Below are 26,353 nucleotides of genomic sequence, written 5' to 3' on the forward strand. Positions count from 1 at the left end.
ATTTCTGGGCCAATATTCCATTGTGACACAAGTGTTATCATGGCTTGACAATACCAAGATGGATACTTTTTTGTTTAGACCAGCTATCCAATGAATCTCCAAACATCATGCTAGAGTGGAATACCTTCCATTGGCTTACAATAGTTTAGAGCACTGACACTGCATGTGTGAAGCACCAATACAAGGCTCCCTCTCCCACCTTAAAATTACACACAAAAGTTAGGAAATCCTACTAAGGCGCATATGATTGATATTAACTTCAAGTACGTACAAATAGATGTGCAAAAGAGAATTTTGGGTCCCCAGATTTCAGCAAGGAAGATAAAACCGTCTCCCTCCCCAGCGGATTAATAATCATACAGCTGACCTCCTTAAACACAGTCCTGTCGTCTTGCAACAATTTGCATTTCTATACAAGACCCTCCAAACAACTTCAGCAGAAACTTGGCTGAAAAAATAATTGATCAAAATTGGCCAAAAATAATTTCACCAAATATCAGATTTATATCCATGATCTTCTTGAAAATAGAGGTAATCCATTGCTCATTTTGTGCATTCAAAACAAATAATTATGGCTGGTTCACTCTTATGTTGCCTTAGCCCTACTAAATATCACCAAGGTATAAAGATAACATAAGAACATAAGAATTAGGAGCAGGAGAAGGCCATACGGCCTTTCGAGCCTGCTCCACCATCCAATAAGATTATGGCTGATCTTCGACCTCAACTCCACATTCTTGCCCGATTCCCATATCCCTTGATTCCCCTAGAGTCCAAAAAGCTATCTATCTCAGCCTTGAATATACTCAAAGACTCAGCATCCACAGCCCATTGGGGTAGAGGATTCCAAAGATTCACAACCGTCTGAGTGAAGAAATTCCTCCTCATCTCAGTCTTAAATGGCCGACCCCTTATCCTGAGACCATGCCCCCTAGTTCCAGACTCTCCAGCCAGGGGAAACAATCTCTCAGCATCTACCCTGTTAATCCCCCTCAGAATCTTATATGTTTCAATGACATCACCTCTCATTCATCTAAACTCCAGAGAGTATAGGCCCAATCTATTCAATCTCTCCTCATAGGACAACCCTCTCATCCCAGGGTCAATCTAATGAACCTTCGTTGCACCGCCTCTAAGGCACATATGTCCTTTCTCAGATAAGGAGACCAAAACTGTGCAAGTACTCCAGGTGCGGTCTCACCAAAGCCCTGTACAATTGTAGCAAGACTCCCTTACTCTTGTACTCCAACTCCTTTGCAATAAAGGCCAACATGCCATTTGCCTTCCTAATTGCTTGCTGTACCTGTATGAGGACACCTAAAATCTCTCTAACCACCGACATTTAATAGTTTCTCACCATTTAAAAAATATTCTGTTTTTCTATTCTTCCTGCCAAAGTGAATAACCTCATATTTCCCCACATTATACTTCATCTGCCACCCTATTGCCCACTCACTTAACCTGTCTATATCCCTTTGCAGGCTCCTCACAGCTTACTTTCCCATCTAGCTTTGTATCATCAGCAAACTTGGATACATTGCACTCGGTCCCTTCATCTAAGTCATTAATATAGTTTGGAAAGAGCTGAGGCCCAAGCACTGATCCTTGCGGCACCCCACCAGTTACAGCCTGCTAACCAGAAAATGACCCGCTTATCCCTACTCTCTGTTTTCTGTCCGTTAACCAATCCTCTATCCATGATAATATATTACCCCCCAAACTCATGAGCCCTTATCTTGCATAGCAAGTTCTTATGTGGCACCTTATCAAATGCCTTTAGGAAATCCAAATATACTACACCCACTGGTTCCCCTTTATCTACTCTGCTAGTTACATTTTCTAAAACTCTAATAAATTTGTTAAACACAATTTCCCTTTCATATTATCATGTTGACTCTGCTGAATCATATTATAATTTGCTAAGTGCCCTGTTACCACTTTCCGGTGTCTGTTTGAATTTTACGCCCTCTACAGGGAATCTGTGGTGTCTGTGAGCAGGTAAGCAGCAGGGAGGCTGTTCAACCAATCAGGTTGAAGAATCCTCACCGAGACACGCAGACTGCAAAGCTTGAAGTAAAAAACTGGAAATATAAATGACATTTAAATCATTATACAGGAAGCAAAATAAAGATTTGGACATACATGAGGGATTAAAGGAGAAACATTAATTAGAAAAGCAGAAAAAGGTTTTTTTAAATTATGGGCCTAGAAATTCACTAGCCTTAGCGCCGCTTTTGAGGCGCTAGAGGGACTAGCGCCAGAGTTATGGCCAGTTCAAAAATTCCCTGGGGCCCTAAAGCGGCGTTGCACCAGTAGCGCTGCGCCGGCACCGATGACGTCATCGGTGTGCGCAGCGTCCCGGTTGCCATGCCGACGGGCCCCAGCGCCGAAATTCAGTTGCGACCGCCTCGCCCGTGGCAGCCGCAACTAAGACTCTGGCAACAGAGTCCAACATGTGTTTGCGCCAGCGCATTAAAGGCCCCGCGGCGGCCGGCCGCTTTCCCGCCGGCCGCCTGGCCGCAGAACCCTCCCCGGACTTCTCCCCGCCCCCCCCCCGGAACAGATGCAAGCCCGGCACTTGTCCGAGGTGCCGGGCTCATTTTTGAAGAGATTTGCGCGGGCCGCGGCCGGGTGCAGGCAGCTCCTTCTTAACGGAAGGAGGAGGCCTGCACTTCCCGAGCCTGCCGCACCGCAGCGGGCGCCGCAGCGCCGGAATAGCGCCGCAATGCGGCGCGTTGCGCCAGTTTTCAGGCGCTAAAACCCTTCAGTAGCGCCGGCAGCCGTTTGGGCGCGGCGCTACTGAATTTTTGGCGCGCGCAAAGGGACTTAGCGCCGGCGCTAACTTCCGGCGCTAAAGCCCTGGCGGAGCGCAAACTCAATTTCTAGGCCATGGTTTTTTAAAAATCTGCAACATTAATTATCATCTGAGGGAATGAGACTCCACACTTATAAAATTAAATTTTCAGGGCCAGAGAGGTTGTTCAGCAGTATATATCACTTATTACATCATTAAAAAGGTTCAAGAGTTTATTTTGTAGCATGGATCAGCAGAATCTTCAGCAATTTTCCATTCATTTCTGAAGAGAGGAGCTTTTACTCTGAAATTATCGCAAACCAAGGCTTAGCTCTAAATGCATTTGAATAATCACTTCCAGCTGTGCCTACACTTGCAGCTCACCCGACTGGAAAAGCAACTTTCAGGCCACCTGCCTCGCAGGTAAGTCCTGGGAGTAGGTGGGAAGGAGGACAATGGAGTCAGGAGCAGCACAGACTAATTTAGCAGAGAGGATTTGAAACAGTTGTTAAGCCCCTTATTTATATATTTAAGGTACTTAATGCCAGATTTTAGTGCAGCCAGGGATGGCCTGACCCAATTTAAGGCCAACTGTTTTTCAGGCAAATTGGGGTGCTGGACATTGGTCCCCGAAATTGGGGTTTGTTACAACCCTTTTATAGCCATAAACCAGGTGTAACAAGGTCTAATTTTTACTCCTTTGTGTATCCCAAATCTAAATTCTGGATTTTACCACTACATTATCAAGGGGACATGTTTAATTGAGCTTAAGGCCATGTGATGAACTTCCAAACAGTAGAGGTAACAACATGGGAATCATTTAAGAACCAATTGGATGCTGCAAGGGGGGACTGTAGGGTATCTCTGGATGAATGAATTGAGATGGGGCAAATGATCTCCCTCATTTGTAATTAGCCTGTGATCATATGGTGTCATCTATGCTGAAAAGCTTGGTTATTGGAGAGGAGCTGAGGACCAAGACGGGCAAATAATTAAGCAGCATAACATTGAACACAGAAGCTTTTTCATAGAACGCTAAGGTCATTTAATAAAATAACGTTCATCCTGAAGATGGTGGGACAAGAACAGGGCTGAACCATCAGGAGCTTGTACAGAGCAAGATAGAATAAACAGCTACCAATTAATATCTTTGTTTAGTAGGCGACTCTGCAAATACTCTGGAGTCAACGCTTCAAAGTCAATGCTCCTTAAACAGATTATTGTGAATCAGTACTTATTATTTTATGCACTGCCCAATATATACTTCACAAATTTTAATTCATGCCAGAAGACAATGAAGAAACAATGGGGCAAATTTCTCATTCAGTGCTTCCATGTAAAGAAAAGAAAGATTTGTATTTCTATAGCACCTTTCACAACCTCAGGGCATCCCAAAGCACTTTATAGCCAATGAAGTACTTTTGACGTGTAGGAAACACAGCAGCCAATTTGCACACAGCAAGCTCCCACAAACAGCAATGTGATAATGACCAGATAATCTGTTTTTGTAATGTTGACTGAGGGATAAATATTGGCTAGGACACCAGGGAGAACTCCCTTTCTCTTCTTTAAAACACTGCCATGGGATCTTTTATCCCCACCTGAGAGAACAGATAGGGTCTACGGTTTAACATTTCATCTGTAAGATGGCACCCCCGACAGTGCAGCACTCCCTCAGCATTGCATTGGAGTGTCAGCCTAGATTTTTGTGCTCAAGTCCCTCGAGTGGGACTTTGAACCCACAACCTTCTGACTCAGAGGTGAGAGTGCTACCCACTGAGCCACAGCTGACCACAGCTTTGTGCAACGAGAACACACTTCAGAAATTCAACTACATGGTTTTCCATGTTGGAAATGGGAAAATGTCACACTGATGCAATTGAGGTGCTCTTTTGAGGTTTGGGTTAAACGCACTGCTGTGCCAGAGTAGACGAAGCGTAACTTTGCACCTGCCAAACTGTACCTGACTAATGAGTGCTTATTGCTGACACTCCAGTACCTCAACAGGTGAATACTAAGCAGGTTTGAGCCTGGACACTCATAAGAACATAAGAACATAAGAAATAGGAGCAGGAGTAGGCCAATTGGCCCCTCGAGCCTGCTCCGCCATTCAATAAGATCATGGCTGATCTGATCCTAACCGCCAATCCACTATGACAGGACTATCTCCTGAATCTAACAGCATTAGACACACGAAAACAGGAGCAGGATCGGGCTACACGGCCCCTGGGCCCGCTCCGCTACCCACAGGGCCATGACCTATCCGAACCTAGACTCATGTCCAAATTCCTGCCCGCTCCCCGTAACCCTTAATTCCCTTTTCTACTAGGAAACTGTCTATTTCTGTTTTAAATTTATGTAATGATGTAGCTTCGACGGCTTTTTGGGGCAGCATATTCCATGGACCTACCACCCTCTGAGTGAAGTAGTTCCTCCTCATCTCAGTTTTGAAAGAGCAGCCCCTTATTCTAAGACTATGCCCCCTAGTTCTAGTTTCACCCATCATCTGGAACATCCTCCCTGCATCCACCCGATCCAACCCCTTCATAATCTTATATGTTTCAATGAGATCGCCTCTCATTCTTCTGAACTCCAATGAGTAGAGTCCCAATCTACTCAACCTCTCCTCATATGTCCATCCCCTCATCCCCGGGATTAATCGAGTGAACCTTCTTTGTACTGACTCGAGAGCAAGTATGTCCTTTCTTAAGTATGGACACCAAAACTGTATGCAGTATTCCAGGTGCGGTCTCACCAATACCTTGTACAACTGAAGCAATACCTCCCTACTTTTATATTCTATCCCCCTAGCAATGAAAGCCAACATTCCATTGGCCTTCTTAATCACTTGCTGCACCTGCATACTAACCTTTTGAGTTTCGTGCACCAGGACCCCCAGATCCCTTTGTACTTCAGTACTTTCAAGTTTCTTGCCATTAAGATAATAACTTGCTCTACGATTTTTCCTGCCAAAGTGCATAACCTCACACTTTCCAGTATTGTATTCCATCTGCCAAATCTCTGCCCACTTACTTAGCCTGTCTATGTCCCCTTGCAGGTTTTTTATGTCCTCCTCACTCACTACTTTCCCTCCCATCTTAGTTGCTTGAGCTGACTGTTTCAATGTGGGGACCACCATAACTGACTCTGATGCTATCATCACCCGAATCTGTCCTGACGTCAATACATATGTGCACTTTTCTCCATGAGGGACTGGATAGTAATTAAAAGTGGACATTTGTAGTAATGTTTACCTTCCCTAGCCTGATCAATATTCATGCCCTCTCCTGATGTGCATAGCTCAGTGCCATAGCAGGGATAACATTTCACTAAGAAATGATTTTTTTTTAAATGATGGTGAAGTATATCAGTTTTGTGCTTATTAACAAGTCGCATCAAATGCCAACTCTTAGAAAGATCTTTAATTGACCTTTATCCTTTGTGTTCTGTAGAGTTCTGACTTGGCAAAGGTCCATTCAGCTTTCATCCAAGCAAGTGCTTGTCACAGTCTCTATAGCTGCAGAATTAGAGTTTTCACAGCATAGAACAATAATAATAATAATTTTGATTTTTAATGGTACTCGAAGCACAGTGTGAATTACACTCATCAGATAAGGACCGGAAAAGAATATAGTTACAGTTTAAATCAGAGCAGATAATGTCACAAGTTATCACTACAGTTCCAATAATTGCTTCATTAAATCTCCAGCTGAAAGCTGGGAGTTTGACTGTGACGGTAAAAAGGGTTATCTTCAACCTCACACAGTTTATAAAGTGTATATTTATTCCATCAATTTTTAAATACATCAGATTATTTAATTTTATTTTACAAAATATAATGCCTGGATTTTTTTGGTCAGCGGCAAAGGAATGGCGCCGTTCATTACACTTACAACTGCTGCAGACTTTTCGTGGAGATCCTTTTCAGTGTAGTGTCCTCTACAGGAGATCTGTGGCTTGTGTGAGCAGGGGAAGCAACAGCGTGTCTCTTCAACCAATCAGATTGAAGAATCCTCACTGTGTCACGCAGTCTAAACCTGGAAGTATAAATTAGAATATGTAATTCAATGTAAAATCATGTACAGAAAGTGGAATAAAGTGAGGGAAAGAAAGATGTGATTAAGAAAGACATAAAAGAGATAGAAAGACAAAGTAAAAAAATTAATTTAAAAAAAATCTCCAACAATAATTAAAATCAGAAGGAATAAGACTCCACAATTGTAAAACTAAATTTTCAGTGCCAGAGAGGTTCTATGGCAGTAATTAAGACTTATCACACCATTAAAAGTTCACTTACACCTGAATGCACGAGACCAAACATTTTCTGGTGTGTTTAGTGGGTATCTAGTGCATAAGTACTGCAACTTCACACCCTTCATGTGTTTTAATGCCGAGTCTCTCGGCGAGGTAATGGTATAGTGAAGCTTGTGGAGGAGCAGGGCAAAATGGACAGAAACTTACTGATTTCCACATTCAATGGTGCATGTGTGGACACTGTCCAATTTACTCCATAATAAAAGTGAGCGCTGATAGCCTCACCGTTATTTTAAAAATCACCTGTAGAGTTGTGTGGTCACACATTGCTTTATTGCTTCAAAAGTACTTCATTGGCTGTAAAGCACTTTGAGACATCCGGTGATTGTGCAAGGCACTATATAAATGCAAGTCTTTCTTTTTTATGGATCAGCAAAGAATGCAACTTATCCAAGATTTAATTTTTTCCCAACTGCACTAAATTTTAATTCAACTACCCTGCACTAGAGAGACTTCCTAATACATCCTTTGCTGGCTTGGTGATGGAAGTTGAATCCCTTATGCCGTCTCTTCCTTCATTCTGAAAGGTGAGAGGAGCCCTGCATCTTGTTGCTCCTGGGACAGACTCCATTTCACCATGATCTCTTTCCTGTCTGTTTCTGAGTTCATATTTTTCTTTTAATTTATTTTGCTCTCTCTGCAATTTTGCTGACTATTCCTTTGTGTGTGTCTTTCTCTAGCTGGGTAATTGGACCCATCAGCCTGCTTCTGCTGGATCTTGTGTTGGCCGCCATTTTGGACATGTTGGCAACACTGCCTTTGCCTGCGCTCGCTGAAGAAATGGAAATGAGGCAGACCATGACGTCAACGAGTGTGCAATGCTGATTTGATGCACGATCTGCCATTTTGGACATCGCCATTCATTTTAACACGCTCTCCAAATCACAACCAGCTGAACATGTGTTCAGCAGCAGGAAGGACCCCCTCCACCACCGCTATTCAAAGGGATCATCAGCAACTTGCAACTGACTTGCATTTTCAGTTTTACTGAATCTGTGTAAGTTTGTGCAACTGTTTGGAGCTTTCTAGAGTTGTTTAAAGTTGCTGAGGTGACAGGAAGTGTTATACAAGTGGAGAACACCTTACTTCTCATTTAAAGGATTCTGCTCACACCACTTGCTCACAGTCATGGGGGCTCTACTTGCAGTCCCCCTCGCGCTCAAGAATGACAGGGAGATGGATCGGTGGCAGCGAAGAAGCGGACAAGATGCTTGCAGAGGGTGGAGGAGGAGGGGCAAAAGGACTCTCAGCAGGAGGCCTTACCCACCTAGGGTCTTCTGAGAGCACTACTCCTACCTGCACTTAAGACAGGAGCAGTGTATTAGGAGGCTCCGCTTCAACAAGGAGACTGCCGCAGAACTTTGCCATCTTCTGCAACTAGAGCAGGGTGATGACAGCACTGCCAGTGGCTTTCAAAGTCACTGTGGCCCAATGTTCCCTCTAAGCTGCATGGCCACGCGGTCACGCACCTGTCTGGAGGTCCCAAGCGGCCCTGGGCCAGCTTTTCAAATGGGAGATTTTGCGCATGCGTGAAATTTAGAATGGGCCGCACAGCCCTTTAAAGGGACTGCACCCCCCAAAAAATTAAGGGGAACATTGACGTGGCCCTAATTTTTTCGCTACTGGATCCTGCCAGGCTGGAGCAGGAGAAATAGCTAATGTCTCCCAGTTCGTCATCCATCGCTGTATCCAGGAGGCCACAGAGGCCCTCTACTGCAGGAGAAGGGACTTCATTGACTTCCCTCTAAAAAGAGAGAAGCAGGAGGAGCACGCATGTGGCTTTGCCAGGATATCGGGCTTCTCCATGGTGCAGGACGCCATCGACAGCACACATGTGACTTTGCGGCGCCGCATACCAATCCTGAGATGTTCCGTAACCGCAAAGGCTACCACTCACTTAATGTACAGTTGGTGTGCGACCACGCCCAGCGTATCATAATGGTGAATGCCCGGTATCCTGGCAGCAGTTATGATACGCTCATCTTTCATCAATCCGCTGTGCCAGCAATCTTTCAGCCACCATGTCAAACCTGAGGGTAGCTGCCCAGAGACAAGGGCTATCTGCTCTGCACCTGGCTGATGACTCCCCTCCGCAACACCACCACTCATGGCCAGCAATCATATAATGAGAGCCAGGCTGCCACCAGGAACGTCATCGCGCAGACCATCGGGGTTTTCGGGCCTTATCCAATTTCTAGGCCTCTGTCTTTTCCTTTATGTCTTACTTTTGTCTTTTTTTCCAATCTTTTAAAGCCTGTAGGGCTAATTTTTTAATTCCAGAAACTCAGAAGCATGCTGCACATGATCATTCTGGTCACTTAAGTTCATGGTTGGAAAACCGTTTGCAATGCATGCCTGAATTTCTGATATACAGTACTAAAAGGCAAGTTCTCAACAGGAACACAAAGTCAAAAATGTGAGCTATTTGTTAGTGGCTGGTTTCATTTCAGAATGATTATAGCTTCTCTTCTAATTTAGGAGCCTGCATTCATCAGTGTCCCTGGGAGCAGAGTCCAGTACTGGCCAGCAACAGTTCCTGAAGGTCACGGGATCTTTCTTATTCATTGCCGCAAATTGTGAGCTTCTTTAACACTTACTGACCATGGCTCCCATCTCAAATCAAAATGTATCCTGTATTATGAGAGATAGTGTTGCAATTCCACCCATGAATTTACAATCTGCCTTGAACCATGGCTATCTCTGAACTGCTGGCAGTAACTGTGAGCAGATGGATTTCAAGGAGTTTCCTCATGACGCTATATACGACTGCACTCTTGGAACATCTAGTGTCTCCTCATCAGCAAACACTCATCCACTTGCAGAATTCTCATTATTACAGCCATTTTAATCAATAAATCCATAAAAATTAGACTTCAGGAACCCCTTTCATAGTATAAATGAATCTTGGCACGTTTAAGATAATTGGCAAAAGAACCAGAGGGAAGATTAAATCTTTTTTTTATGCAGCGAGTTGGTATGCACTGCCTGAAAGGTTGGTGCAAGCAGATTGAATAGTAACTTTCAAAAGGGAATTACATATACAGTATACACAAAAATAAACATTTGCAGGGCTATGGGGATAGTGCAGGGGAGTAGGAGTAATTGGATAGCTCTACTAAAGAGCTAGCACAGGCACAATGGGCTGAATGGCCTCCTTCTGCGCTGTATGATGCTATGAACCAGTGTCAGTCGTGGCTCAGCAGCACTCTCATCTCTGAGTCAGAAGGTTATGTGCTCAAGTCTGACTCCAGTGACTTGACCATATAATGTAGGCCTGACACTCCAGTGCTGCACTGTCAGATGTGCCATAATTCATTTGAGACGTTAAACCAAGACCCCATCTGCCCTCTCAGGTGGCCGTAAAAGATCCCTTGACACTAGTTGAAGATGTTCTCCCCGGTATCTTTGCCAATATTTATCACTCAAACAACATCACTAAAACAGATGATCTGGTCATTATCACGACATTGTTTGTGTGTACAAAGTGGCTGCCGCATTTCCTACATCACCACAGTGATTACATTTCAAACGTATTTCATTGGCTGTAAAGTGCTTTTGGACGTCCTGAGGTTATGAAAGGCAAAAAGTTTTTTCTTTTCTTTATTATGATTTTAATGAGTGGGCATAAATGTCTATCTATAATACATTAAAAATTATATATTAACTTAATGTTCACTCATTTCCTGTGCCACATTTAACTTGTAGGGCAGGGTTCTCAAAATTCCCACATTCCCCAAAGTTAGTAATAAAGGGACCCTGAAGGACAAAGTTATTAATAAGGGTACCCTAAAGAAAATGGCTTCTGGACCTTGTGGCAGAAGCCTGCAAGATTGGAAAGCAGGGCCCTGCAAAAACGGCAGGTCAGATGACATGCCTAGGTCTGTGAGAGACTTGTTATTTCTGAAGCCAGACAAATAGATAATGCAGAATATGCATTCTTCATTTTTGAAACAGATCAACTCAGGAAAGACTTGATCTTGAACCCATCAAACCTTTGCATAAATAATCGGTTACAATTTGAAGTAGCTATCAAGCCAGGAAGACACCGATTAAACCTTATGCATAACAAACACCGAGACATTAAAAATCGTTTAGCAACGGGGCAACCACCCAAAAAGCAGTTAAGGTGAACGATTATAATCACCTTAGATGAGCCCGCCAAAATTAGACAAAGAACTAAACCTGTTTGGCGCGCAGATAACGGACTCCAAAACAGTATAATTGTAGGCCCACCGGTAACCGACACACGTGTGTGCAGCAAGCGGGCAGGCAAGGCGAGATGAACGGCAAGGCCGACAAGCAGAGAAGAGCAGCGTGGAGAAGCGTTGGGGGATGAGCAAGCACACGCCGTGGTCCAGGAATACTCGAAACTCAACAAAGCAGAATGACCATGAGCACCGCGGTAACAAAGGGCCAGGTAAACCATATCTTCAGATCATTACCACTGTACAGGTAGTGATCTAGGCCACCGCGACCGAGCTAACACTGAAGACCGCCAACCGAAACAAAACTTCGACAACCAGACCACCACCAGAAGACCAAACCCGAAGTTTTCCACTCTACAAGGTAAAGTACCCAACAAAGACTTTACTCCCTATCTCTAATGGAGAAAAGAGGGTACTTTACCCAGATGACTCCATCACCGTGCCCTGGGACCATGTGATGACGGCAGGCCCCAAAGGACACAAAGAGCGAACCCCAAAACCGCAACCGACTTAATCGACAGGATTCGACCTGTCCAGAACCCCTCCTTTGAGCATAATCCCTGGACCCTCACAGCACAATTTAGTTAGATATTGGGGGTGGGACAAGGTTGTGGGGACTAATAATGTGACTTTTCCCTCGATGTGCTGTGTGTTCCCCATTCCTAATTAAGTGTACTCTTGTATGTGTGGTAAACCACTGTCATACCTGTCTGTGTCTGTATGTGTATTCCACTAGGTACAGGTCTGGACATGCCTCGGCTGACTCCTCCCACTATTCCAGGTATATAAGTGACTACCTCCCAGTCCCTTAGTATTCTGGACGGGTCGACCACTCGAGACAAGACCTTCATTCTTTAGTTAATAAAAGCCTGATTGTTACTCGCTCAACTTCAGTCTTTTGAGTAATTGATGGCGCATCAATTTTATTAACTAAATTTTTTATAATGGAGAAGATCCTCACACCAGCATGCCTGGACCTGGACAGTCGGGAAGCGGACGCTTCCACCAAGTTTGCTCACTGGCTTACGTGCTTCGAGACATTCCTGACTGCCTCCACTGCGGTCGAAACGGATGCGGACAAACTGTCTGTCCTGATCTCCAAGGTGAACCACCGAGTGTACTCAGTCATCCGGGATGCGACCTCGTACACAGCCGCCCTCCAGCTCCTCAAGACCCAGTACACGCGCCCTGTGAACGAAGTATACGCTAGGCACCTTCTGGGGAGTCGCAAGCAACAACCTGGGGAATCGACTGAGGAATACCTCCAAGCACTGTCCGTGCTTGGCCGGGCCTGTGGGTGTAAGGCGGTAACGCCCACTAAGTACACGGAGGAACTGATCCGGGATGCCTTCGTAGCGGGCCACAGGTCCAACTACACCCGACAGCGACTGCTGGAGCAGAGTGACCTCACCCTCGACAAAGCCTCCGACATCGCACTAACGCTGGACGCAGCCTTCCGGGGCATGGATGCCTACTCCTCTGCACCGTGGACGCCGCGGGGAACGACAACCTGGGACACGGTAGGACAGCCCCATAGCACCGTGCCACCCCAGCCACAGCCCAACAACGGCCCAACTACCGCAGCAGTGTCCCAAAGCCAGACAGCAGTATCCCAAGGCCAGAAATGCTACTTCTGTGGCCAGGCCAAACACCCCAGAGCGCGCTGCCCGGCGAAGAATGCAACCTGCTCGGGCTGCGGGAAAAAGGGACACTACGCCAGCGTCTGCAAGGCCAAAGCCACCCCGAACGCCAGCAGCGCCGCGTGTGGGCCGTGCGAGCCGCCATCTTGGGCCTCCCCAGCCATGTGCGAACCACCGCAGCAGCAGCCATCTTGGACGACTCCAGCCACATGGGAATCATGGGCGCCGCCATCTTGGACACCAGCCGGGACGCAGCAGACCGCCAACCCCCACCCATCTGATACTCGCAGCGACACACCGACCCCTACGCTGGCCTCTGTGACGCTGGACCAAACGAGACCGCACCAGTTAGCTCGGTCCAAAATGGACGTTAAGGTAAACGGCCATGCAATAAACTGCCTTTTTGACTCCGGGAGCACAGAGAGCTTCATCCACCCCGACACGGTGCGGCGTTGCTCTCTCCCAGTCCTGCCTGCGCACCAGCGGATTTCTATGGCCTCCGAGTCCCAGTCAGCGGACATTGGCGGCTACTGCGTGGTGACACTAGTAGTAGACGGGACTGTGTTCAATAATTTTAAACTCCTGGTCCTGCCCGACCTCTGCGCTGCCGTTCTACTGGGGTTGGATTTCCAGTGCCACCTCAAAAGCGTTACGATGGCGTACGGTGGCCCCCTCCCCCCACTCACAGTCCGCAGCCAGCAGCCTCCAAATTGCCCGCCGCGCACTAGATGCAACCTCTCCACACTCAGAGTCCCACCCCCCCCACTGTTTGCTAACCTCACCCCTGACTGTAAGCCCATCGCCACAAAGAGCAGGCGATACAGTGCCGGGGACAGGGTTTTCATCAAAACCGAAGTGGAACGGCTCCTGAAGGAGGGGATTATTGAGGGCAGCTCCAGCCCCTGGCGAGCCCAGGTTGTGGTCGTTAAGACCGGCGAGAAACAACGCCTGGTCATCGACTACAGCCAAACAATAAACCGCTACACCCTGCTGGACGCCTACCCACTCCCCCGCATAGCTGACATGGTCAACCAGATCGCGCAGTACCGCGTCTTTTCGACCATTGACCTGAAATCAGCGTACCACCAGCTCCCCATCAGCCCTGAAGACCGCCAGTATACTGCTTTTGAGGCAAACGGCCGCCTCTATCACTTCCTTAGGGTTCCCTTCGGCGTTACCAACGGGGTCTCCGTCTTCCAAAGGGAGATGGACCGGATGGTCGATCAAAACGAGCTGCAGGCCACTTTCCCTTACCTAGATAATGTGACCATCTGCGGCCATGACTTGCAGGACCATGACGCAAACCTCGAGAAATTCCTCCGCACCGCCCAACTCCTGAACCTGACATATAACAAGGAGAAGTGCATATTCCGCACAGACCGCCTCGCCATCCTTGGCTGTGTTGTAGAACACGGGGTCATCGGTCCCGACCCGGACCGGATGCGTCCCCTTATGGAACTCCCACTGCCCCACTGCCTAAAAGCTCTGAAGAGGTGCCTAGGGTTTTTTTCCTACTACGCTCAGTGGGTCCCCTACTATGCAGACAAAGCCCGTCCGCTGATCAAGTCCACCTCTTTTCCCGTGACGGCAGAGGCCCGCTTAGCCTTCCACCGTATCAAGGAAGACATTGCCAAAGCCACCATGCACGCAGTGGACGAATCCATCCCCTTCCAGGTGGAAAGCGATGCGTCCGACTTCGCTCTGGCCGCCACCCTTAATCAGGCGGGGAGACCTGTGGCATTCTTCTCACGAACCCTCCAGGGCCCGGAGACCAGACACTCCGCGGTCGAGAAGGAGGCCCAGGCTATCGTGGAGGCTGTGCGTCATTGGAGGCACTACCTGGCCGGAAAACGATTTACCCTGCTCACTGACCAGCGTTCAGTTGCTTTTATGTTCAACAACAAGCAGAGGGGCAAAATCAAAAATGACAAGATCTTGAGGTGGAGAATCGAACTTTCCACCTACAATTACGAGATCTTGTACCGGCCTGGGAAGCTCAATGAACCCCCAGATGCCCTATCGCGTGGCACCTGCGCCAGCGCGCAGATCGATAGGCTGAGGGCCCTCCACAATGACCTCTGCCACCCGGGGGTCACCAGGTTCTTCCACTTCATCAAGGCCCGCAACCTGCCTTACTCCATTGAGGAGGTCAGGACCATGACCAAGAACTGCCAAGTCTGCGCTGAGTGCAAACCGCACTTTTATAGACCAGACAGAGCCCACCTGATAAAAGCCACTCGCCCTTTCGAACGCCTGAGCGTCGATTTTAAAGGGCCTCTCCCCTCCTCCGACCGCAATGTGTACTTCCTCAACATCATTGACGAGTACTCCCGGTTCCCGTTCGCTTTCCCCTGCCCGGACATGACCAGTGCCACGGTCATTAAATGTCTGAACAGCCTCTTCACCCTGTTCGGTTTCCCCAGCTATATCCATAGCGACCGGGGCTCATCGTTTATGAGCGACGAACTCCGCCAGTACCTGCTCGCTAGGGGTATTGCCACAAGCAGGACCACCAGTTACAACCCCCGGGGGAACGGACAGGTGGAAAGAGAGAATGCAACTGTTTGGAAGGCTGCCCTACTAGCCTTAAAGTCTAGGGGCCTTCCGACCTCCCGCTGGCAGGAGGTGCTCCCCGATGCGCTCCACTCGATTCGGTCACTTCTCTGCACTGCCACCAATGCCACCCCTCACGAGAAAATGTTTGTCTTCCCAAGGAAGTCCACATCGGGGACATCGTTACCGCCATGGCTGACGTCCCCAGGGCCGGTACTACTGAGAAGACACGTGAGGGCCAATAAAACGGACCCCCTGGTCGAGAGGGTCGACCTCCTCCACGCCAACCCCCAGTACGCTTACATTGCGTACCCGGACGGGCGGGAGGACACAGTCTCCATACGAGACCTCGCACCCTCGGGGACCGCTGTAACCCACTACCCATTACCACCCCCCCCCACGACCCGATATCCAACCCCAGCAGCCGGCTCGCCTTGGACCGTCACCCATGAGGACTACACTCCAGGGCCCCAGCCTACACGGGACGCGACGCCGGAAGCTCCACCACCCCTGCCGTCGCCACGTCGATCACAGCGGCAGACAAGACCTCCGGAGAGACTCCAATACACGAACTTTTAAATACACTTCACCCCGCCGGACTCATTTTTAAACAAGGGGTGAATGTGGTAAACCACTGTCATACCTGTCTGTGTCTGTATGTGTATTCCACTAGGTACAGGTCTGGACATGCCTCGGCTGACTCCTCCCACTATTCCAGGTATATAAGTGACTACCTCCCAGTCCCTTAGTATTCTGGACGGGTCGACCACTCGAGACAAGACCTTCATTCTTTAGTTAATAAAAGCCTGATTGTTACTCGCTCAACTTCAGTCTTTTGAGTAATTGATGGCGCATCAGTATGCCTGTAAATATTCTGGTAATTTCCAGTGTTTTAATTTTATTGTGCCTTTCTAATAAAATACAGTTTTCTTGTACCAAACCAGTTGGCTACTCCAATTCTGTATCGCCGCCTGTACCTAAGTCCGGTGTCTAGAACCCAGGGGTGTGGGAGCGATTCGAACCGCTCAAAGCAATCAAGGGCAAGCGGACTGCACACACATGCCACCTCCAACAGAAATGGCGACCGCGGCAGGACTCCGGCAACAGGGGTGCGATACAGTAGACAATGATTCAGAAGAGCAAACTGTAATGGATTCAGTAAAGTGAATATCACTAAGAAGTGGATCACTAATCTGTTAAAAGCTGGGCGTCCGGTAGATGCTGCAGCTAAATGGACAGAAGGGAAGGATCATAGGAAATCCACAGAAAAGGCAGTCTGGCTGATGTGCTTCAGGAAACAGATTCAGCTTTTGGACAGGCTCATTGAAGCACAGGCAGCCGAGATACGGGAGTCGGCCCTGGAAGTCCAAGACATGACTCTAGCAGGGGAGAAGTTGCTGGTAGCATTGCAGGTTCTGAAGCAGGAAAGGGTACAGTTAATGGGGGAGCATAAGGCCAGGCTGGAATACCTACAGTGTCAGGTCACCGAGGCCAAGATCAATGAGCTGAGGTTGCGGAAAAAGAATGCCCACCTAGCGAGACAAGTAAGAGAGCAGGAGGAGAAAGTAAAAGACATAAAGGCAGCCTATAAGTTAGTGAGCGAGCAGGGGTTTGAAGATGCAGATCATGGCCCCTGCAAGGAACAGATAGAGAATCTGAGCCTGGCCCTAAGGAAGGCAAAGGGCATGGTGTGCCTCATAAGCCCGAAGGAAGCCCAAGCGGATTTTACGGGGAACGAGGGGAGAATGGTTCAGACACCAGTGGTAGTGCCAAGGGACGACCTGATTGAGGAACAGGAGGTCCCACGACCACCACCCGTAGCACCAGCTTTTAGTGAGGACTGGCAGCAAGGTGGTGTGGAGTTAGGGGTAGAAACGGAGGTGGAACAACCCCCACAAGAGAGGCTGGAACCGGGGCCAATGTTCCCAGCCTGGCAGCGAAGGTTGGGCCCACCCGTTTGTGACGGGGAGGTGGAACCCCTCCAAAACCAGTTCGTAGTTCCCTACGGCACCCAACAGCTTAGAGCTATGGTGAGCAGCATACCAAAGCTCACAGAAAAAGGGGACCCCTCGGTCCACTGCAGGGAAGTGGAACAGGCCGCCAGCATCAACAAATGCGATGATGCCGGACAGGCTAAAATGCTGCTGTTCTCCCTGGAGGGTAAGCTCCTCCAGCCCCTTTCTGACCAGTGTAAGAAGGGACAGTGCGAGTATGGTGAAATCAAGGAGGAAGTTCTTGAGGCCATGGGGATGAATGAAGGAAGTCCTTTCTCCCGAGTGGAGAATACAGTGCAGATTGCAGGGGAAACCACGCAGGCTTTCGCAGACAGGTTGTGGCCAGTGTATGGGAGTGTCTGTACTGGGACACCTAACCGGGCGTACCTGGACCGGGATCAGCTGGCCCACTGACTCCGTTGCCTGGTGGCAAACCGCTTGCCACAGGTCAGAGCCAAGAGGAAGTCTGGTTTGACCCAAAGAATCCCCTGACTAGCGAACTCACGGTGATCAGACAGTTTACCCTAGCCTACAGGAATGGTAGGGGAACCGATGCACACCCACCTAAGGGGAAGGTGCATGAAATGAAACCTGGGCAGGGTAGGAAGGAGTGGCATCAGGAAGGGAATAACCCATCCAGCATGAAGCTCAATTGTTACGAGTGTGGGAAGGATGGACACTGGAGGAAGGAGTGCAAAAACCGTTGGAAGAATAACAAGGGAAAGAATTCCTCAGTCCCAGCCCAAAAGGCAGAGTTGGGGATCCCTCCCGCTATGGTCGAGTCATTTTTGGACATGATGAGGACCCTATTGACTGGCCCAGGGAGGGTAGCAGCCACTACCGGTGCTCTGACCCCATCAGCCCTATCCAACCCACAGCCCTGACTGGAGCCAGCGTAGCCTGTTTACCTGTGTTCCCTAAAGTATGACTTATGGAAGAGACCCCTCGTGGAGATGGAGGTAGAAAAGGTAAAGGGGACCTATCTGTTGGATACGGGGACATCATGCACCATGATCCATTCAGACAACCCCACCACCTCACCTCTATCTAGCGGGGTCCCATACAGTCTGTCGGGATTCACAGGCAGATAACAGGCTGGCTCATTTTCCATCCCGCTGTCCAATCGTTTGGGAACACTCCACTCTAAGTGGATCTGTATCCAAATGAAGTGAGAAGTGGAGGGTGGAAAAGGGATCCTGGGAGCCGACTTTATTGTAGGCCATGGGATCCTAGTGGATTTGAGGAATCACTGCCTATGGGGGGCAAATACAGGAAAGGAAGGTGGAGTAGTAGTCATCCCAGGGAAACAGGGGAAGGGGACACTGTGCACCATGAAGCCTAAAGCGGGTAATAACCTCGAGCTCATGGTCAGTAATACCCCAAAGGAATTCCAGGCATTTGTGCGAGCCCACCTAGCCACATTGCCACACACAAGCACGACTGTGGGAGGGTCAACATGTTCGAGGTCAGCATAGATGGGGACCCTATGGCCCGACCACAAAAACAGAACAACTTCCCCAGGGAAGCGGAGCCAGACATGGAAGCAGCCATGTCCTCCTTGGTACAGCAGGGGATCCTGAGACCGATAGCCACCCACGTAAACTCTCCACGTGGCCGGATAGAAAACCGGACAACTCCTGGAGGGCCACAGTGGACTATCGGGTGCTCAACCGTAACATCGCAGCCTGTGCACCCACAGTAGCAGCAGTTGCCGACCTGATAGGAAGTATCCCAGCATCCGCGACCAATTTCACGGTGCTGGATATTTCAAATGGGTTTTGGTCCATCCCTTTAAGGGGAGAGGATCAGTTCAAGTTTGCCTTTATTTTAAAGGGCAAAAGTACACCTGGAACTGTTTGCCTCAGGACTTCCACAATAGCCCTAGAATTTTCCATCAATGCATGGCAAACAGTTTAAAGGGCTTCCGACAGCCCAGGCAGCTGGTACAGTATGTGGATGACCTGCTCTTATTCACAGATTTGAGAGAGGAGCATGGCCCACTACTGGCCAAACTGCTGGAGTTGCTCAGGCAGGAAGGGTTTAAAGTGAACACAAAGATAGCGCAGATCGGCCAACAGGAGGTCAAATTCCTGGGCCTGACCGTACGCGCTGGGGAAAGGGCAATAGACTAAGCTAGAAGGGAAGCAGTACAGGAGTTACCAGTCCCCAACACAGTCACGGGAGTGCGATCTTTTCTAGGGCTAGCCGGGGACTGCAGAGATATAATTGAGGCCTATGCAGCCACAGCAGCCCCTCTGCTCCGACTCCTACATAAGGGAGTGGAGTGGGCTTGGGATGAGGGTTGCCAGGCAGCATTTGTCAGGCTCAAGGAAGATCTGCAGACCGCACCAGCTCTAGGGGCTATAGATGGGGGGAAAGAGTTCTTCCTGGAGGTGGCAGCCAGCAGGGACAGCCTGAGTGCTGTGCTGCTCCAAGAGCGGCATGGCAGTCTGAGGCCAATGGTCTACTCCTCCAGGATACACACGGATGTGGAGAAGAGCTACTCCAATTGTGAGGGGCACCTCTTGGCCATGCTGATCTTCACAGACACCTCACCCATCACCCTCCTCACCCATCACATGCCCACCAAGATGCTCCTGGACGGGAGAATCAAGGATGGGACAGTGAGCAGTGCCCGCATTGCTCGCTGGACCCTGCTTCTCTCACAGATGGACATAAAGGTGAAAGGGCTCTGTGAGCCAAAGTTCGCAGCTAACCTGGTGTATCCTGAAACAGCCCATAGTTCCATAGAAGGGGTTTGGGAAGTGGACATAGGTTTGCGGGCCGGGATACACCCCAAAGGCCGTGAAATCTATGTGGATGGCTCCAGCATGGTATCTGCTGGTGAGTGACTCAAAGGGTGTGGAGTTTATGACCCAGCGACTAAATGACCCTGGCAATTAAGCTCCCCAGCACCATGAGCGCCCAGCAGGCTGAACTGTCCGCGGTAGTGTACGTCGTTACACACCCCAAAATCTTCCCCACCCCATACACGATTTGCTCGGAGAGTATGTTCACGTGCAATTCGTGTACGGAGTACCTGGCCATCTGGTCCCACCGCAGATACACCTCCACTGACGGGAAACCCCTCATAGTGAAACCCCTGCTGGAGAAAATCTTAGCAGCAGCGGGGGAGGAAGGGGAGGTTTTCATCCATAAGCACGGTGGCATAGTGATTAGCACTGTTGCCTCACAGCGCCAGAGACCCGGGTTCGAATCCGGCCTCGGGCGACTGTCTGTGTGGAGTTTGCACATTCTCCCCGTATTTGCGTGGGTTTTCTCCGGGTGCTCCGGTTTCCTCCCACAGTCCAAAGATGTGCGGGTTAGGTTGATTGGCTATGATAAATTGACCCTTAGTGTTATGGGGATTAAATAGGTGGGGTTACAGGGATAGGGTGGGATATGTGTTGGGGTTACGGGGATCGGGTGGGATATGTGTCGGTGCAGGCTCGATGGGCCGAAATGGCCTCTATCTGCACTGTGGGGTTTCTGTGTGATTTCTGTGTGTGAAAGCCCATTCCTCCACAGAACCCCGTAGTCAGGGCAACCAGCAGGTTGACATGCTAGCTAAGGAGGGTGCCTGCACAGGCGCTTTCTGGGACCCATATGGGTCCAATCCTATAGCAGCAGTCAGGGGTAGGAACGTGACACAAGGGAGTGCAGGGGTAGCTTTAGCCCCGGACCTTAAGATGGTCCAAACTGTAGGGTTCTCAAATTTCCCACATTCCCCAAAGATGTTAATAAGGGCACCCTAAAGAAAATGGCTTCTGGACCTCGTGGCAGAAGACTGCACGATTGGAAAGCAGGGCCCTGCAAAAACAGCAGGTCAGATGACATGCCTGGGTCTGTGAGAGACTTGTTATTTCTGAAGCCAGACAAATAAATAATGCAGAATACGCATTCTTCATTTTGAAACAGATCAACTCAGGAAAGGCTTAATCTTGAACTCATCAAACCTTTGCATAAATAATCGGTTACAATTCGAAGTAGCTATCAATCCAGGAAGATGCCGATTAAACCTTATGCATAACAAACACCGAGACATTAAAGATCGTTTAGCAACGAGGCAACCATCCAAAAAGCAGTTGAGGTGAACGACTATAATCATCTTAGACGAGCCCGCCAAAATTAGAGAAAGGACTAACCCTGATTTGGCGCACAGATAACGAACTCCAAAAGAGTATAATTGTAGGCCCACCGGTAACCGACATACACATGTGCAGCAGGCGGGCAAAAGAGGTGAGACGAATGGCAAGGCCGACAAGCAGAGCAGGGCAGTGTGGAGAAGCATTGGGGGATGAGCAGGCACACGCCGTGGTCCAGAAATATTCGAAACTCAATGAAGCAGAATGGCCACGAGCACTGCGGTAACAAAGGGCCGGGTAAACCATACCTTCAGATCATTACCACTGCACAGGTAGTGATCTAGACCACCGCGACCAAGCTAACACCGAAGACCGCCAACCGAACCCCAACCGCAACAAAACTTCGACAACCAGACCACCACCAGAAGAACAAAACCCGAAGTTTTCCACTCTACAAGGTAAAGTACCCAACAAAGACTTTGCTCCCTATCTCTAACAGAGAAAAGAGGGTACTTTACTCAGACGACTCCATCACCGCGCCCGGGGACCACGTGACGACGGCAGGCCCCAAAGGACACAAAGAGCGAACCCCAAAACCGCAATCGGCTTAATTGACAGGATTCGACCTGTCCAGAACCCCTCATTGGTGAGCATAATCGCTGGCCCCTCACAGCACAATTTAGTTAGATATTGGGGGTGGGACAAGGGTAGGGGGATTATTAATGTGATTTTTCCCTCGATGTGCCGTGTGTTCCCCATTCCTAATGAAGTGTACTCTTGTATGCCTGTAACTATTCCAGTAATTTCCAGTGTTTTAATTTTATTGTGCCTTTTTAATAAAATACAGTTTTCTTGTACCAAACCAGTTGTCTACTCCAATCCTGTATCGCCGCCTGTACCTAAGTCCGGTGTCTAGAACCCAGGGGTGTGGGAGTGATTCAAACTGCTCAAAACAGTCAGGGGCGAAGCTGACTGCACACACACCACCCCCTACAGAAATGGCGACCGTGGCAGGACTCCGGCAACAGGGGTGTGATACAATAGACACTGATTCAGAAGAGCAAACTGTAATGGAAGAGAGGATTTCTAATTATGTATTCAGTAAAGTGAATATCACTAAGAAGTGGATCACTAATCTGTTAAAGGCTGGGCGTCCGGTAGATGCTGCAGTTAAATGGACAGAAGGGAAGGATCATAGGAAATCCATAGAAAAGGCAGTCTGGCTGATGTGCTTCAAGAAACAGATTCTGCTTTTGGACAGGCTCGTTGAAGCACAGGCAGCCGAGATACGGGAGTCAGCCCTGGAAGTCCAAGACAGGACTCTAGCAGGGGAGAAGTTGCTGGTAGCATTGCAGGCTCTGAACCAGGAAAGGGTACAGTTCATGGGGGAGCATAAGGCCAGGCTGGAATATTTACAGTGTCAGGTCACCGAGGCCAAGAGCAATGAGCTGAGGTTGCGGGAAAAGAATGCCCATCTAGCGAGACAAGTAAGAGAGCAGGAGGAGAAAGTAAATGAAATAAAGGCTGCCTATAAGTTAGCGAGCGAGCAGGGGTTTGAAGATGCAGATCATGGCCCCTGCAAGGAACAGATAGAGAATCTGAGCCTTGCTCTAAGGAAGGCAAAGGGCATGGTTTGCCTCATAAGCCCGAAGGCAGCCCGGGCCGACTTTACAGGGAATGAGGGGAGAACGGTTCAGACACCACGGCTAGGGCCAAGGGACGACCCGGTTGAGGAGCAGGAGGACCCACAATCACCACCCATAGCGCCAGGTTTCAGCGAGGTCTGGCAGCAAGGGGGGGTGGAGTTAGGGGTAGAAGCTGAAGTGGAAAATCCCCCACAAGAGTGTCCGGGGCTGATGTGCCCAGCCCGGCAGCGAAGGTTTGGCCCACCCACTGAGGAACGGGAGGAGGGACCCCCCCAAAACCAATTTGTAGTTCCCTACGGCACCCAATAGCTTAGGGCCATGGTAAGCCACATACCAAAACTCACAGAGAATGGGGACCCCTCGGTCCACCAGGGAAGTGGAGCAGGCAGCAAGCATCAACGAGTGCGATGATGCTGAACAGGCCAAAATGCTACTATTCTCCCTGGAGAGTAAGCTCCTATTGTCCCTCTCTGACCAGTGTAAGAGGGGACAGTGCAAGTATGGGGAGCTCAGGGAGGAAGTTCTTGAGGCCATGGGGATGAATGAGGGAAGTCCTTTCTCCCAGTTGGTGAAAACAGTGCAGCTCGCAGGGAAAGCCCCGCAAGCTTTCGCGGACAGGTTGTGGCCGGTTTATAGGAGTGCCTGTACTGGGGCACCTGACCGGGCTAACCTGGACCAGGATCAGCTGGCCCACTGGCTCCGTTGACTGGTGGCAAACAGCTTGCCACAGGTCAGGGCCAAGGCAGGAATGTGGTTTGACCCAAAGCATCCCCTGACTACCGAATTGACAATGAGCAGACAATTGACCCTGGCTTACCGGAATGGTAAGGCAACTGATGCACACCCACCTAAGGGGAAGGTGCATGAAATGAAACCCAGACAGGGTAAGAAGGAATGGCATCAGGAAGGGAATAACCCCTCCAGCACAAAGCTTAACTGTTACGGGTGTGGGAAGGATGGACACTGGAGGAAGGATAACAAGGGAACGAATTCCTCAGCCCCAGCCCAAAAGACAGAGACAGGAATCCCTCCCGCCACAGTCGAGTCCTTTTTGGATGCAATGAGGGCCCTATTGTCTGGCCTAGGGAGGGTAGCAGCCACTACTGGTGCTCTGACCCCATCAGCCCCATCCAACCCACAGCCCTGACTAGAACCAGCGCAGCCTGTCGACCTGTGTCCCCTTGAAAACGCTGAGGGGAGCAAGCCCTATGTTAAGATGGGGGTGGAGATGGTGCAGGGGGTATATTTGGTGGACACTGGAGCTTCCAGCACGGTGGTCCATTCGGAAGACCCGACCAATTCACCCAGGCCTAACAAGGTCCCATTTAGCCTAATGGGATTCACAGGGAACGAGCAGGCTGGGGAAAGGTCCAAACCTTTGGCCATTGATTTAGGATCCCTCCATACCATGTGGGAGGGTAACCAAAAGACCGACGAGGTGGACAAGCAGGGGGCCGGGGAAGGAGAGTTCTGGGGTCCCTGTAGAGCAGGCCCGGTAGCCGCAATCTGGGACAGGGAGGCACACAAGGGGTAGCATTGGCCCCAGACTTAAAGCAGGTCCAAGCCCAAGATCCCATCTTTAAGGCCGTCCCGGTAAAGAGAAAGAATGGGGAGTCCATAGAAGGCCCGTTCGGGGCAGCGGACGAAACTTTAAAACAGGGTTACTGGCAGGCTGCTAGTTACATTAACCAATGTAAATTGTTTAAGCCCGAGAGAAGGGAACAGCCAGTTGGGGCAAGGTCTGAGGATAGAAATCCTCAGCCTGCAGCACGAGCAAACTCACAGACTGCACAGGCAGGTGCAGTGGCTTGTTTTAAGGGATGGGCCATCCCACCCACCGTTTGGGACACTCCCCCACTAATCTGCGACTTAGACAAGGTGGGACCTGGGGGCGAGGACCCCCAGCCTGCAGCATTAGGCTGCAGAGAGCTACCTGCCCCTAACCCACATCGGTAGTGGGGAAAATGCTAGAGTCTATTATAAAAGATGTAATAGCAGAGCACTTGGAAAGCAGTGACAGGATCGGACAAAGTCAACATGGATTTACTAAAGGTAAATCATGCTTGACTAATCTACTGGAATTTTTTGAGGATGTAACTGGTAAAATAGATAAGGGAGAACCAGTGGATGTGGTATATTTGGACTTTCAGAAGGCTTTCGATAAGGTCCCACATAAGAGATTAGCGTGCAAAACTAAGGCACATGGGATTGGGGGCAAGGTATTGACTTGGATAGAGAACTGGTTGGCGGACAGAAAGCAAAGAGTTGGAATAAACGGGTCGTTTTCCGAGTGGCAGGCAGTGACTAGTGGGGTACCGCAAGGATCGGTCCTAGGACCCCAGCTGTTCACAATATATATTAATGATCTGGACGAGGGAATTGGATGTAATATCTCCAAATTTGCAGACGACACAAAGCTGGGTGGGAGGGTAAGCTGTGAGGAGGATGTCGTGAAACTCCAGTACGATTTGGACAGGTTGGGTGATTGGGCAGAAACATGGCAAATGCACTATAATGTGGATAAATGTGAGGTTATCCACTTTGGTGGCAAAAACAGGAAGGCAGATTATTATTTGAATGGCACTAGATTGGGAGAAGGGGAAGTGCAAAGAGACCTGGGTGTTCGTGTGCACCAGTCGCTGAAGGTAAGCATGCAGGTGCAGCAGGTGGTTAAGAAGGCAAATGGTATGTTGGCCTTCGTATCAAGAGGGTTCGAGTACAGGAACAAGGATGTCTTGCTGCAGTTGTACAGGGCCTTGGTGAGACCACACCTTGAGTATTGTGTGCAGTTTTGGTCGTCTTACCTGAGGAAGGACGTACTTGCCATGAAAGGAGCGCAGCGAAGATTCACCAGGCTGATACCTGGGATGGCAGGAATGACGTATGAGGAGAGATTGTGTCGATTGGGCTTATACTCACTGGAGTTTAGAAGATTGAGAGGGGATCTCATCGAAACCTATAAAATTCTGTCAGGCCTGGACAGACTAGATGCAGGAAGGATGTTTATGATGGCCGGGGAGTCCAGAACCAGGGGTCATAGTCTAAGGATAAGGGGTAAGCCATTTAGGACTGAAATGAGGAGGAATTTCTTCACCCAGAGAGTGGTGAACCTGTGGAATTCT

This window comes from Somniosus microcephalus, chromosome 10 (assembly GCF_052327205.1).
Source record: "Somniosus microcephalus isolate GS21.2 chromosome 10, FLI_Smic_1.0, whole genome shotgun sequence".
NCBI classification, from domain to species: Eukaryota; Metazoa; Chordata; class Chondrichthyes; order Squaliformes; family Somniosidae; genus Somniosus; species Somniosus microcephalus.